Consider the following 15,172-nt stretch of genomic DNA (forward strand, 5'->3'; position numbering starts at 1 on the left):
TGGTGTCACAGGTGGCCAAGCTGGTAAGTCCTTATCATACAATCACATGACTTAATGGTAAAATTTTGATTTTGCTGAAACAAGTCAGAGAAATATTGAAACTTTGCACATGATGGAATCACAGACATGGGGAGAGGCCCCACACGTTCAGACCCTGAGGTTATACCCCAGAACTTCTTAGAATTGTTTAGAATAGTGGCTTGGTATAGTTGATCCGACTGATGGTGCAAATACTCTAATTTTTTCCTTGTCATGCTCTCCCTTAGCTGTTTTTTTACCTGGAAGTACTCTAAAAGAAAAGAGGAGTTGTTAGAGATTCGGAATTGGCTATAGATATTACGTAATTGAGTTTTTAATACTCTGCAGTCTTCAGTGAACCAAAAGTTGATGCGCCTATTGCTCTCTTTGTTTTATACTGACGGACTGAGAAAAATGGGAAATCAGAGTATTGTAAGCTGCGATCTTTGGTGTGAGATCCATGCTATCAATTATAGAGACTCTAAGATCAGAAAAAGATCTGAGTTGAAGTAGTTGAGATGCCACCTGCATAGAATGGTCATTCTATACAATTTTAAGTAAGATTTCTGGTTCAGAGGTCAGAGAAACTGGTGGATGGAAAGGGGCAGCAAAAAGACTGGTTCTGAGTATTAGGATCAGAGGCAAGTGGTCACTAATAACAAAATCCCCAATCTCAAAGTTCCAAAGTTCCAAAAGAGGAGACACTAGAAAGTAATCAATTACGCTACATTCTATTATAGAAACAAAAGTGAATTAGCTGGCTTTAGGGAAACAGATAAGTCCATTCAGCCATACTCTATTGAACTGAAGGCAAAATTTAGTGAGATGTAGGCCAGCCGAATTTATGTAGCAGTCTTTAGATAATCTCTCTGAGGAAAAAAGAGGGGGAAGGGTGTCATTCTGGTTGACTTCAAGAGCTCTGAAAAATATCAGATGGTCCTGACTGCTCTTGCATTAAAATCCCCAGCCAGAATAATTTCAGCAGAGGGAAATTTCCTTCTAATGTTCCCATAAAAATAGACAAATGTTCCCAATGTTGTGAAAGGGCATGGCTATTTAGGCAGGGGACACATATAGATTAACAATAATCAAAATGGAGCTTTCAAAATCAAGTTTGACAGCTTGTTCTGAATACGTATCCGATGGTAACATAGTAGCTCTACAGTTTAATGATAAGGAAATGAAAATAGACAGCCCAACTTGAAAACGACCTTTAGGTTTGACTCTATAGGCTGGGAGGACAGAAGGAATTGAATCCTTCTAATTAGATCACATTGTGAGACCATGTTTCCTGCAAAAGTATGATATCAAAACTTTTTAAATAACTAAGAAATTGGCGTCATTAATCTTCCTCCTCCATCCTGCAATGTTCCAGGAAATTATTTTTAATGTAGTTGGAGGAGGAGTAACTGAAAGTCAGTTTGCTGCAGAAAGTTGGTCAAGAGAGTTGTTCATATCATGGAATACGCAGCCATTGGCTGAACCACTTTGAAGGTCGGAGATTGTTTCTTGCAGGTTTTGCTGAGTTACTTTAAACCCCTCACTAGAGGGGGAATTATTGGTCCCCAAGATAGTAGTATGTATCTCAGCTTGAGTTGAAAGATAAATGATCCTCTCAGGGGTTGTTGGGGTCCTTAGCGATTTCTGCTGGGGATGATAGTGTAATGGGCGAGTGGCTTGTAACATCCAAAACGTTTCTTCGCAGGCAGGCTCCATTGTTTCCATTCTATCAACTATCGCTGCCTTTTCAGATATAGAGAGACCACTAAAGAGGTTCTGGACCTCTTGATCAACAGCTTCTTGATCCGAAGGATCGATATCCTTGAGTTGGGTCTCAGAAAACAGTGGCAACTTCTTATGGATGACATTGGGACTAGCTGGAAATTTCCCAGTTGTGCCCACAGGAATGAGTGGCACAATATTTGCATTGTGAAAGACCTGTGTAGGAAAAATCCCTTTTGACTTTAGGTAAGCTTTTTCCTTAAAAATTAAGTTAGGTAAGGTTGAAATGATAAAAGAACCCTTTGAGTTGGAAATACGCTATGTAGCAATTCTACCGACCTTAAGTCTACAATTCCAGTTTGGGAGCCAAATAAATTATGTAAGTGTCTCCTGACCAGGATAGGGGTCTTCCAAGACAGGAACGCTCCTCTGAATTTACAAACAGTCAAGCAAACTGAATAAGGTTGCCAAGCCAGCTGCCATGGATCTTGGGTTGTTTGCTTGGGTTGTTGATGATAAAAACTAAATGACCTCAAATCTGTAGTAGCTTGAGTATCAAGGTCATGCTTAAGATGATTCAAACACGACATCTGTGGAGGTGAGGGCTTATCAGTTGAATTGTTTTTACTTCCGGCATCCTTGTATCTGACTAAACTTGAAAGTGACTCAGCAACATTCTCAAGTTTTGAATGTAGGGAATTTAGTCTTCTGCAGATAAAGTCCATTGATTTGCACCAAGAGGACCTCTTGGTGCAAGTCTGCATGGGTTTTGCTGACCAGAGAAGCTGCCTCAGGGTGGATAACAGAGGAGTCAGGAGCTTCATTATCGCTGTTAATTAATCTACTACTGGGTGTTACAGTTGGTAAATCAAAGTATATACTCTCAGAAAGGTCAATGGTGTCCCCTCCTAGCAAGAAAAAGCGGTTGGAAAGAGGTATTTGGAAGGCATCTGCTGATTCTAGGGTATCTGTGGGGGAAAAGTCTTCAATCTTAGTTTGTTTAGAATCAGGAAGTACAGATTCATCACTCTCCCTCCTCCGTTTGTGGGGTTGCATTTTATTTATTTCTTCACTTAATTTCAACAGTTCACAGTTCAAATTAAGAGACTCTAAAAAAAATCCTGTCTTTGAGGGACAATGTAAGACTTTGTAAAACATAATAAAACATCAGCTGTAGTTCGTTAGCTGCAGCAGCTTCTGAGTCAGAAAGCGAAAGCAGAAGCTTATTAACTGATTAAACAGCCAGAGCTTGAGAAAGACGAAACAGCTGCACCAAAAATTAAAAGTGAGGTGATAAGATAAGACTATTTAAAAACAATTCCTTCTATCAAGGCAAGATAAAAGTTAGAAGATGGAAAACAACTTAGTGTTTTTAGGAGCGAAGAAACAAGCGTTTGCCTTTCTCCGAGTCTGCGCAGTTCCCCATTCATGTCTTGTGGCTCTTACATTTAGCAAGTTTGGCCATCCCTGTTTTAGTAGCTTGAAAATATAATCGAAGTTCCAATATAATAGAAGTTCTTAATCTCCTGGCAACCAATATTTCTAGACCCAGTCCGCCACTGCTTGTGGGGTGGGATCCTAGCTGCTGGCTGTTTCCCTTCCTTTGTTTGAGTGAAGCAACTCTGGAATGCTGGGGGAATATTTCATTAAGCAGAGATAATCATTGGGAGAGCATCTCTTGCTAGCTCCTTGTCAGGAGAAGGTGAGCCCTGTGGGCTTCCGTAGAAGCAACAGTTCTGGAGAAAGGAGCACGGGAGGATTGCCAACAAAAGGGTTGAGAGAGGCACAGAGGAAATGGCTTGCCTAAGGCAATCGAGGGAATTCATGGCCACGGAGAGACACAAAGCTGGTTCAGAGCTGACATTTCCAACAACAATGCCAGGTCAGGACTCAGGCCTTACGGAAATGAGGCTGAACGAAATCCTATCTGCAGAGACTGCCAGAAAAGATATCCTACTCCTCTTGCTTGTTAGGGTTTGACGTTTGTCTTGGATAAACAGTTTTGAAAAGTTGCTTTATCTGCTATTGCAGCCGACTGGCAATCCAGAGGATACATTTACATTGTGAAGCTTAAGGGGAAAAAACAGGAAAGCTACTTATCTGAAGAGCCATTTGAGCGCTGACAAATGTCCAACATTCATTCCGTTTCTTAACTCTTCTCCATCCCTTAGTGGATTAAAAACCACTGCCTGGAGACCGAACAACTCTCTAAACACAAAGGTGCCACCATGGTTAAACCATGGTTGTGCCCTCTGAATGCAGAAGGCTCAGGGGGCAGGGCCGGATTAACAAGTATTCCAAGTAGGCACTGGCCTATGGGCCCCCATGCCTTTAGGCTTCTGATGACCGAGTTAGAGTCAAGGTTTTGGTGATGACCTTTAAGGCTTTGAGCAGTCTGGGACCGATGTATCTATGGGGCCGCCTCCTCCACTATTGTCCCTGGAAGAGCACTACGCTCTACCGGTCAAAATCTATTGGTGACCCCTGGCCCTAAAGAGGTCCGGCTGTCCTCAACGAGGGCCAGGACTTTTTCAGTCATGGCCCCAACCTGGTGGAACTCTCTGTCGGAAGACACCAGGGCCCTGTGGAATCTTTTAGAATTCTGCAGGGCCTGAAAAGCAGAGATGTTCCACTGGGCTGGCACTCCCCTCCCCCCACCCCCCACTTAAGGGGGGAACTGCTCCCAATGCCTGGAAAGCAGAATTACAGCACACTATGAAGTATGTCCATTGGGTTGCAACTGGTTTTAATGATTTTATGTGTACCTTTTGTTGTACATTGCCTAGATCCCGGCATTGGCTGGGATGAAGCAAAATAACAACAACAACAACAACAACAACAATAATAATAATAGCTGCCCCGGGCTGACTCCCCCCCCCCCAGGTTTTTTCCCTGCTTGCAGCCAGCAATTGAGCCACTCTTTGCCCGAGTTGCCTGGTGCGGTTGCTGCTGGTGTCATTGCCGAGTTTGCCCCTCTCTGCCTCTCCCCCGCAGCTTTGTCAAGGGGGCTTTGAGAAGGGGCCTGAAGGCTGCAGCAGGGGCCACAAGCAGTCGGGCGGGTGCTCTGACTCTGAGATAATTTGTGAGGCCCCCCCCAAAGATTTTGACTGCCTAGGGGCCTCCACAGGGTTTAATCTGGCACTGCCAGGGGGTAACTCCAAGGCAAGATTCAGACATGGGGTTTATAGCCCAATAAATTCATTGGGCACAATTTGCACTAATTGTAGACTGTTGTGGTGTCTGAATTTTCCAATCACAGTATGAGCTGTGCGGTCCCTCACAAGCCACACAGTCAGTAATGTGACCAGAATGTCCTCTCTGACGTGGGGAAGAGAAGAAGGGTTGTGGGTCAGTGATAGAAAAGAATAGGAGGAGGAGGAGGAAGAAGAAGAATTCTCAGAGTGACTTACAAACTCCGTCCCTTCCTCTCCTCACAACAGACACCCTTTGAGGCAGGTGCGGTTGAGAGAGTTCTTAGAGAACTGTGACTGGCCCAGGGTCACTCAGCTGGATTTATGTGGAGGAATGGGGGAATCAAACCCGGTTCTCCAGATTAGAGTCTGCTGATCTTAATCACTACACCAAACTGGCTCTCCTGGCAGTACACCAAAATGGGCACTACACCAAACTTTGCATGCAGAAGGTCCCAAGTTCAATTTTCTAGCATTCCCAGCGAAAAGAATCAAGGAGCAGGTAATGGGAAACACCTCCACCTAGGACCCTGGCGAGCTGCTGCCAGCCAAAGTAGACAATATTGACCTTGACTGGCCAGTTGTCTGACTCCTTCCTTCCTTCCTTCCTTCCTTCCTTCCTTCCTTCCTTCCTTCCTTCCTTCCTTCCTTCCTTCCTTCCTTCCTTCCTTCCTTCCTTCCTTCCTTCCTTCCTTCCTCCCTTCCTTCCTTCCTTCCTTCCTTCCTTCCTTCCTTCCTTCCTTCCTTCCTCCCTCCCTCCCTTCCTCCCTCCCTCCCTTCCTTCCTTCCTTCCTTCCCTTCCTCCCTCCCTCCCTCCCTCCCTTCCTTCCTTCCTTCCTTCCTTCCTTCCTTCCTTCCTCCCTCCCTCCCTCCCTCCCTTCCCTCCCTCCCTCCCTTCCTTCCTTCCTCCCTTCCTTCCTTCCTTCCTTCCTTCCTTCCTTCCTTCCTTCCTTCCTTCCTTCCTTCCTTCCTTCCTTCCTCCCTCCCTCCCTCCCTCCTGGCTCTCAAACATCTGACATTTATTCTGTGTGGCTTTTATGTTAAGCAAGTTTGGCCTCTCCTGGACTAACAAAAAAGACTGGGAGGAATTCATGATTCCTACACATCTTACTGTACAAGACATAACCACCAGGGCCATCTCTCCTCTCCCAACTGTCTAATGTGTTACCAGTTTGATCATGTTTGCCAGCACAAGAAATCTTCTATTGGCTTCCAAGAAGGGAAGTGAGAACTGTATGTAATGGTCCATGATTACATCCTGATTCCATGGATGAGATGGAGGCCAGGCAGTCCCAGCAGTCATGCATGCATACAAAGAGATACTGTGTTCTCAGTCCTCAGTCTCAGTCCTTGGAGAAACGATGGCTGAAGGGTGACATGATAGAGCAGGGGTGGCCAAACTTGCTTAATGTAGGAGGCACACAGAATAAACATCAGATGTTTGAGAGCTACAAGACATGAATGTAAGATGTCTGAGAACAGGAAGGAAGGAATATGGGGAGAGAGAGGTGGAAAGAAAGCAACTGTAACTTTAAATGCATTCTGGCTTGGCTTGGAGAAGTGATTTAAAGAGACAAATAGCTTCTTCTCTAAGCCAGCCCAACAGAGTGGTGGGGGCTTTGAGAGCCACACAATACATGTGAAAGAGCCACATGTGACTCCTGAGCTGCAGTTTGGCCACCCCTGTGATAGAGGTTTACAAACAGTGCTTTTTTTGTAGCAGGAACTCCTTTGCATGTTAGACCACACACTCCTGATGTAGCCAATCCTACTGGAGCTTACAGTAGGCCCTGTACTAAGAGTTCTGTAAGCTCTTGAAGGATTGGCTACATCAAGGGTGTGTGACCTAACATGCAAAGGAGTTCCTGCTACAAAAAAAAAAGCCTTGTTTACAGGTTTATGCATGGGATAGAGAAGGTAGAGAAATATGTGTTTTTCTCATTATACAAGAACTCGGGGGCACTCAATGAAATTGCTGAGCAGTCAGGTTAGAATGGATAAAAGGAGGTACTTCTTCACCTAAAGGGTGATTAACATGTGGAATTCACTGCCACAGAAGGTGGTGGCAGCTACAAGCAAGGCCAGCTTCAAGAGGGGATTGGATAAACATATGGAGCAGAGGTCCACTAGTGACTATTAGCCACAGGGTGCAGATGGAACTCTCTGTCTGGGGCAAGTTATGCTCGATATTCTTGGTGCTGGGGGTGGGGGGAATGGACAGACAGTGAGAGGGTTCTAGTGTCCTGACCCCACTTATGGACCTCCTGATCGTGCCTGGGATTTTTGTCCACTATGTGACACAGAGTGCTGGACTGGATGGGCCACTGGCCTGATCCAACATGACTTCCCTTATGTTCCCTTATGATGCAGTGGTTAAGAGTGCCGGACAAGGACTGTGGAGACCTGCATCTGAAGCTCACTCCCTTGACTTTGTGCATTCGCTGTCTTTCAACTTAACCTACCTCACAGGGCAGCAGCTTGCACATCACCTTGAGAACTTCAGAAAAAGAGCATAATAAAAATGTTACCAGTCAGTGGATCTTCAATAGGAGAGGGAGAAAGAGTGCAGAACTGTGCTTGTGACGTTGTGGTTGCGTGCCCGCTGTCCTATGCCTTCAACTTTGCAACTTTGCCGCTGCAAAATTGGAGTTTCATGGCAAATGAGAAGCAACGTCAAATGGATTCAACATGTTGGGCTTAGCGCTGCCACCTGATAATTCAAAAAGGGTTTTTAAAAAAAAAACAACCAAAAAACCCTCACAACAATTATTCATTCGCATCAGGTTCATCACCTCTGCAATTCAGCATCTTTTTGCTGAACGAGCCCTCGCGGCAGTGGCTGCCTGTGGTAAGTGTGGGTTAGGTTGCTGCCTGTATTTATTTCCTTGCGGATTTATAAAGCACATTGTGCATCAAGGACAAAGGAGAGAGTCTGCGGAAAATGCGATGTTGGATTCATGTTCCGTTTAGTGCAGTCATTTAGAGCAGGGGTGGCCAATGGTAGCTCTCCAGTTGTTTTTTGCCTACAACTCCCATCAGTCCCAGCCATTGGCCGTGCTGGCTGAGGCTGATGGTAGTTGTAGACAAAAACATCTGGAAAGCTACCGTTGGCCACCCCTGATTTAGAGATGTGTGTTACTTAATGTCGATTAAAGGTATGTCCCCTTTGTTTTTTCCCTTCACACAAAGCCTAGAGCAGTGGTCCCCAACCTTTTTTGGCACCAGGGATCAGTTTTGTAGAAGGCAATTTTTCCACGGACCGGGAAAGGGGGATGATTTCGGGATGATACAATTGTGCACTTTATTTTGGTGTGGTGGTTAAGTGTGCAGACTCTTATATGGGAGAACTGGGTTTGATTCCCTGCTCCTCCACTTGCAGCTGCTGGAATGGCCTTGGGTCAGCCATAGCTGTCGCAGAGTTGTCCTTGAAAGGGCAGCTTCTGGGAGAGCTCTCTCAGCCCCACCTACCTCACAGGAAGTCTGTTTTGGGGGGAGAAAATAAAGGAGATTGTGAGCTGCTCTGAGATTCGGCGTGGAGGGAAGGATATAAATCCAATGTCTTCTTATTGTTATTATTACTACATTGTATAATTATTTCATTATATATCACAACTCACAGATCGGTTGTTAACAGGCCATGGACAAGTATCAGTCCACGGTCCGGAGGTTGGAGACCCCTGGCCTAGAGGACATGAAGGAGCTGAAGGACTTTTATTACAGATGTCTGGATCCCACAATCCCCTAAAATTTGCCTTCTCCATCTCTGGGAGGGCTGGGAGGATATCTGAGCAGAAGAAGGAGTCAATATCCTTCTGCTAACTGCAGCAAAGTTTGCAATAGCGACAAATTGGAGGTTAAATTCGCCTCCCTCGGTTGTCTGGCTGAGTAAGTGCTGGGAATATTTTATCTTGGATAAAAATGCTCACAATCCAGGTGGTACGATGAGACCAGGTCGCAAGTCTACCCTTTTTCTTAAGCTTATTTTGCTTGTGGTATTTTTGGACAGGCTGCATCTAATTCTAGTTTGTTGGTTTGGCATTAATGACCAATTATTTTTATATCTTATATGAACATGTAACAATCTATTTGTAAACTGTCAATTTTGACTTTGTATATTTTTAATCATATATTATTCTGAACTTTAAAAAAATTAAAAGGAACTGGGACATATGATGGTTTATAAACCAGGCCAATATTTTATCTGGTTTGGTGTAGTGCTTAAGAGCAGTGGACTAATCTGGCGAACCAGTTTCAGTTCCCCACTCCTCCACATGCAGCCAGCTGGGTGATCTTGGGTCAGTCCCTGTTCTCTCAGAGCTGTTCTCTCAAGAGCAGTTCTCAAAAGAACTTCCTCCAGGGCTTTTTTTTTTTAACAGGAACTCCTTTGCATATTAGACCACACCTCCATGATGTAGCCAATCCTCCAAGAGCTTACAATGGCCCTGTAATCTGAGCCCTGAAAGCAGGATTGGCTACATCAGGGGTATGTGGCCTAATATGCAAAGGAATCAGTAGCTGCTACAAAAAAAGCCCTGGCTCTCTCAGCCCCACCTACCACACAGGCAGTGTTCCCTCTAAGCTGAGTTAGCGTGAGCTAGCTCACAGATTCTTAGCCTCCAGCTCACACATTTTTGTCTTTGTTCAGGAAGGATGACGCCAGAGCACAATAATTTATGCAGTAACTCACAACTTTAACTCTGGGAGCTCACAACTTTAATGCCAGGAGCTCACAACTTTAATATCAGTAGCTCACAAAGTAGAATTTTTGCTCACAAGACTCTGCAGCTTAGCGGGACCATTGCTCACAGGGTGTCTGTTGTGGGGAGGGGAAAGGGAAGGAGATTGTAAGCCACTCTGAGACTCTGAGTGAAGGGTAAGATATAAATCCAATCTCCTCTTCTCTTGTCCTTCTTTTACCAAGCATAGCCAGTCAACACTGTTCCGCCTTGGCACAACCACTTCTCATGACAGTGACCAGGGTTTGCTTAAGATTTCACCTACTTATTGCATGAGACCAAAGGATCAGAATCCAGGCCGAAAAGGCTCCTCAGTAGCTGGACTTCACCCCAGTGGGTTGTTCTCCGCAATTCCCTTTCGCCCTCTTTTTTATCGAAAGATCTGAATTGCTGATGTGCACAGAGAACTTCGGCTAACTTCCTCCATAAATCGTTAAGGTGCAGCAAATAAATAATAAGGTGAGTCAGAGGACAACGCAGACTTTCCGAAATTGGAGAAGACTGTTGTGCTGCTGATTGCCACTTCTTGGCCTCCTCTTTAAAACAGACTGGGAGACTCACTGAGGATTTCCGCTAAAAATTCTGAAAGCCAGACAGATATTCTCGGCTGGCGGTGAGAAGTAAAACGGGGGGCTTTCAGGCCAGAAGAAAATCATCAACACTGTTCCCACCCAGCCATCCTTGACTTCCATATTTCATCTTTCAAACCGTTACCTCACCCCGATTTACTCTGGTACATCGGTCTCCATTTTCGGCACACTGCTGCCAAGTGATGCCTGACATGGAAGTTTCTAGTATAAATTCCCATGCTTGTGTTCTCAGTCCTTGTGCATGCACAGGGTTCGTTTAATAGAAAAAGAGGTGCCGGAGCTCATTAGCACAACTCATTTTGCATAACTCATTTGCATACACCACACAACCCTGACATCACCGGAAGGTGAACTAAATTGCATCGGCTCAGCATCTACTTAAAAACATTTCTTGAATTATAATTGTCTTAATAAAACCTTACTCCCCTCATACTAGAGCCCCGTGGCACAGAGTGTTAAAGCTGCAGTACTGCAGTCCTAAGCTCTGCTCACGACCTGAGTTCGATCTCTGGCGGAAGCTGAGTTCAGGTAGCTGGCTCAAGGTTGACTGCCTTCCATCCTTCCAAGGTCGGTCAAATGAGTACCCAACTTGCTGGGGGGGAAGTGTAGATGACTGGGGAAGGCAATGGCAAACCACCCTGTAAAAAGTCTGTTGTGAAAACGTTGTGAAAGCAACATCACCTCAGAATTGGAAATGACTGGTGCTTGTACAGGGGACCTTTCCTCCTTTTCCTTCCCTTCATGCTTTTAAAATTACTTTATGTTATGTGGCCACAGTGGCATGATGAAGATTTCCATCTGTCTGCTTTATATGTTTTGGTTTTCTCCCCAGGTTTTTTTTTGGGGGGGGGGGGGGATATGAGAAAATTTGTCAAATCTTAAAGTTCAGGAAAATTCTCACAGGGTGTTTGAACAATGGAGCCCAAAAGCAATTATGGGGAGGGGGAAGGGTTAAGAAAAAGCATAATAAAACGTAGAGGTTCTGGAGCTCCACTCCTGTGAGCTCCTGCCCAAAATGAGGCCTGCATGGAGTCCAATCTGGGCAACAGCGTTGGATTAACAATTAGGCCAAGTAGGCACTGGCCTATGGACCCCCATGCCTTTAGGGGCTGGCTTCCCCCCACCCTCCGCTTGCAGCTCTCTCAGCTTCCACGCGCAGCCAGCAACTGAGCCGCTCTTTGCCCAACTCGCCCTGTGCGGCTGCTGCTGGCATCATTGCCAATTTTGCCTCTCTCTGCCTCTCCCCCACAGCTTTGTCAAAGGGGCTTTTGGGAAATGCCTGCAGGCTGCAGTGGGGACCACAGGTGGCAAGGCAGGTGTTCCAACTCTGAGATAATTTGCAATTGTGAGCTCCCAAAACTTTGACTGAAGAAGAAGAAGAATTGCAGATTTATACCCCACCCTTCTCCCTGAATCAGAGACTCAGAGCGGCTTACTATCTCCTATATCGTCTCCCCCACAACAGACACCCTGTGAGGTGGGTGGGGCTGAGAGAGCTCTCACAGCAGCTGCCCTTTCAAGGACAACCTCTGCCAGAGCTATGGCCGACCCAAGGCCATTCCAGCAGGTCCAAGTGGAGGAGTGGGGAATCAAACCCGGTTCTCCCAGATAAGAGTCCGCACACTTAACCACTACACCAAACTGGCTCTCTGAAGAAGATATTGGATTTATACCCCACCCTTCACTCTGAATCTCATAGCAGCTCACAATCTCCTTTACCTTCCTCCCTCACAACAGACACCCTGTGAGGTAGGTGGGGTTGAGAGGGCTCTCACAGCAGCTGCCCTTTCAAGGACAACTCGTACAAGAGCTATGACTGACCCAAGGCCATTCCAGCAGCTGCAAGCGGAAGAGTGGGGAATCAAACCCAGTTCTCCCGGATAAGAGTCGGCACACTTAACCACTACACCAAACTGGCTCTACACCAAACTGACTGCCTAGGGGCCTCCACAGGGTTTAATCCGGCACTGCTGGGCAATGCCACATTGTTGCTAGAATGACTTTGGTGCACGACGCCCATGGCCTGTTCATAATCAGCAACCATTTTGCATTGCCGATCCTTCAGGAATGAGGGCGGTGGTGGGTGGAACCTCCAGATCATTCATCTGTATCAATTTATTAACTGCATTCAGATGCAGAACAGCTCCTTGGTTATCATTGCCCTAATTCCACTAGGGACATGGATAAAGGCAAAGGCACACGCCGCTTTAACCGCTCTGCAGTATCATGTTCGGACAGCTTTCTTGTAGCGCTGGCAGGAATTGTTCCAGTTTTTCATTATGGGTAGCCGAGGCTGCTATAAGTTTTTAAAAAAAAAACAGGAGGAGGAATCAATTAAGAAATAATAACGACGGGCTGAACGGAATGCAGAGTGAAATGTAATGGCCTCATAGGCAGAGGATTCATTCCCTGGGGGACGCCGTGCGTGCCAAGCACAATCACCATTTCAAATATCCGTATTTCAATTTGTTGCGTTTCAATGATAGCTCTCCTGACATCAGGACATTCCCCTGGAGATTAATCACTGTGCCAGGGTGAGATCCAGAAGCCAACGTTCCCTGCCGGGCCATTGTTAGTCTCCCGAGGAAGACGACACGTCTCAATCACGGTTACGGAATGGACATTCCGATGCCACAATCGCAAGCCTCATCCCAGAGACTCATTTGAATGCACCCCCACTCTCTCACTGGACACAATCCAGCTAGAAGAAAGCACTCTCATCTTTCACTGGGGAGAGATTTAAAACTCCCTGGTGAAGTCAAGGGGAGCTGGAAATGCTGCACTGTGGCAGGACAGTGATCTTTTGTCATTTCAAGTAAGGCTGATATTCCAGTAGTTATGTTCAAATTGCATTTCTTTTTCCAAGCCTGTTGTACCAAGGTGAGGAGGTAGAAAAATATTTGCCTCCTGTCTCAGGAATATTGGCAAGGAGGCAGGGGAGAGATAAGCAGTGAGGTAAACGGGAGGAAGAAGAGGAGGAGGAGGAGAGATTGGATTTATGCCCCGCTCTACACTACCCGATGGAGTCTCAGAATGGCCTACAATCTCATTTCCCTTCTCTTCCCCACAGCAGACACCATGTAAGGTAGGCGGGGCTGAGAGAGCTCTCCCAGAACTGCTGTTGAGTAGAACAGAACTTGCGACTGACCCAAGGTCAAATCAGCAAGTGCAAGTGGAGGAGCAGGGAATCAGACCTAGTTCTCTCAGATGAGAGTCTGCCACACCAAACTGACTCTCCAGGACAGCAGGAAGAGGAGGAGGAAGAAGAAGAACTGGATTTGTACCCCACCCTTCACTTGGAGTCTCAGGGCAGCTTACAATCACCTTCCCTTCCTCTCCCCAGAACAGACACCCTGTGAGGTAGTTGGGGCTGAAAGAGCTCTGAGAGAACTGCTCTGGGAGAACAGTGACTGACCCAAGGTCACCCAGATGGCTGCATGTGGAAGAATAGGGATTCAAACCCGGTTCTCCAGATTAGAGGCTGCAGCTCTGAACCATTGCACCACACTGACTCTTTATGCCAAACTGGCTCTAAAGCTGGTAGCAGCGGGAGAAGCTAAGAATGGCAGCCCTCCTTTTTTGCCCTTCTTGAGACAGCTGGACTACAAATGCCATCAAATACATATGCAAATGAATCACCACTGCCACAGTAGATGAATATGAGCTGTCAGCAGCAGTCTACGGGTCTATGAAAGTCAGCTTTCCATTTGCCATCACTGCTTTTGCTGTGGAAGGCCGCTGATCAGGGCCCTAGGCAGTAGGGAGCCACAGGGGCAGCGTCCACTATAGAATTGGCAGCACCCTCACCCAATCTGCCTTAATTGGGGGAAATTGGATGGGGGTGCTGCAGAGTCTATAGGGGGCACCTCCTGCTGGCTATGGCCCTTTAAGCTGTGGAGTCCTGTGAGCAAACATTCTACTTGGCGAGCTACTGGCACTCAAGTTGTGAGCTCCTGCGTAAGTTCGTTTGCTCTGGGGCCATCCTTCCTGAGCTCAGACAAATAATGTGTGAGCTGGCGGCTAAGGGAACTGTGAGCTAGCTCACACTAACTCAGCTCAGAGGGCACACTGACTGAGACTATCCTCTTTTGAAAGGAAAGTCGTAGAGTGGGGTGGCTCTCCCATTTCCCACTGCCCCGTTGGTCAGCATGGAGAGGACATTTCTCTCTTTAAATCACTTCTCTTAGCCAACCCAGCTGATGACTTGGAAAATGCATTAAAAATTAAAGTTGATCTCTTTCCACCCTCCCTCCCCATCTATATTCCTTCCTTCCTTCCTTCCTTCCTTCCTTCCTTCCTTCCTTCCTTCCTTCCTTCCTTCCTTCCTTCCTTCCTTCCTTCCTTCCTTCCTTCCTTCCTTCCTTCCTTCCTTCCTTCCTTCCTTCCTTCCTTCCTTCCTTCCTCCTTCCTTCCTTCCTTCCTTCCTTCCTTCCTTCCCTCCCTCCCTCCCTCCCTCCCTCCTTTCCAAGACTTTTTTAGTAGCAGGAACTCGTTTCCATATTAAGCCACATACACCCTGGTGTAGCCAGTCCTCCTGGAGCTTACAGTAGGCCCTGTACTAAGAGCTCTGTAAACTCTTGGAGGACAGGCTACATCGGGGGTTTGTGGCCTAATACGCAAAGGAGCTCCTGCTACAAAAAAAGTCTTCCTTCCTTGGAGCTCTCAAACATCTGGCATTTATTCTGTGTGGCTCTTACATTAACAAACTTTGGCCATCCCTGTTGTAGAGCCTTTGCCAGGGCTTTTTTGGTAGCAGGAACTCCTTTGAATGTTAAGCCACACATCCCTGTGATGTAGCCAATCCTCCAAGAGCTTACAGGGCTCTTCGTACAGGGCCTCCTGTAAGCTCCAGGAGGATTGGCTACATCATGGGGGGTGTGGCCTGCAAAGGAGTTTCTGCTACAAAAAAGTCCTG

This window comes from Heteronotia binoei, chromosome 20 (assembly GCF_032191835.1).
Source record: "Heteronotia binoei isolate CCM8104 ecotype False Entrance Well chromosome 20, APGP_CSIRO_Hbin_v1, whole genome shotgun sequence".
Lineage (NCBI taxonomy): Eukaryota > Metazoa > Chordata > Lepidosauria > Squamata > Gekkonidae > Heteronotia > Heteronotia binoei.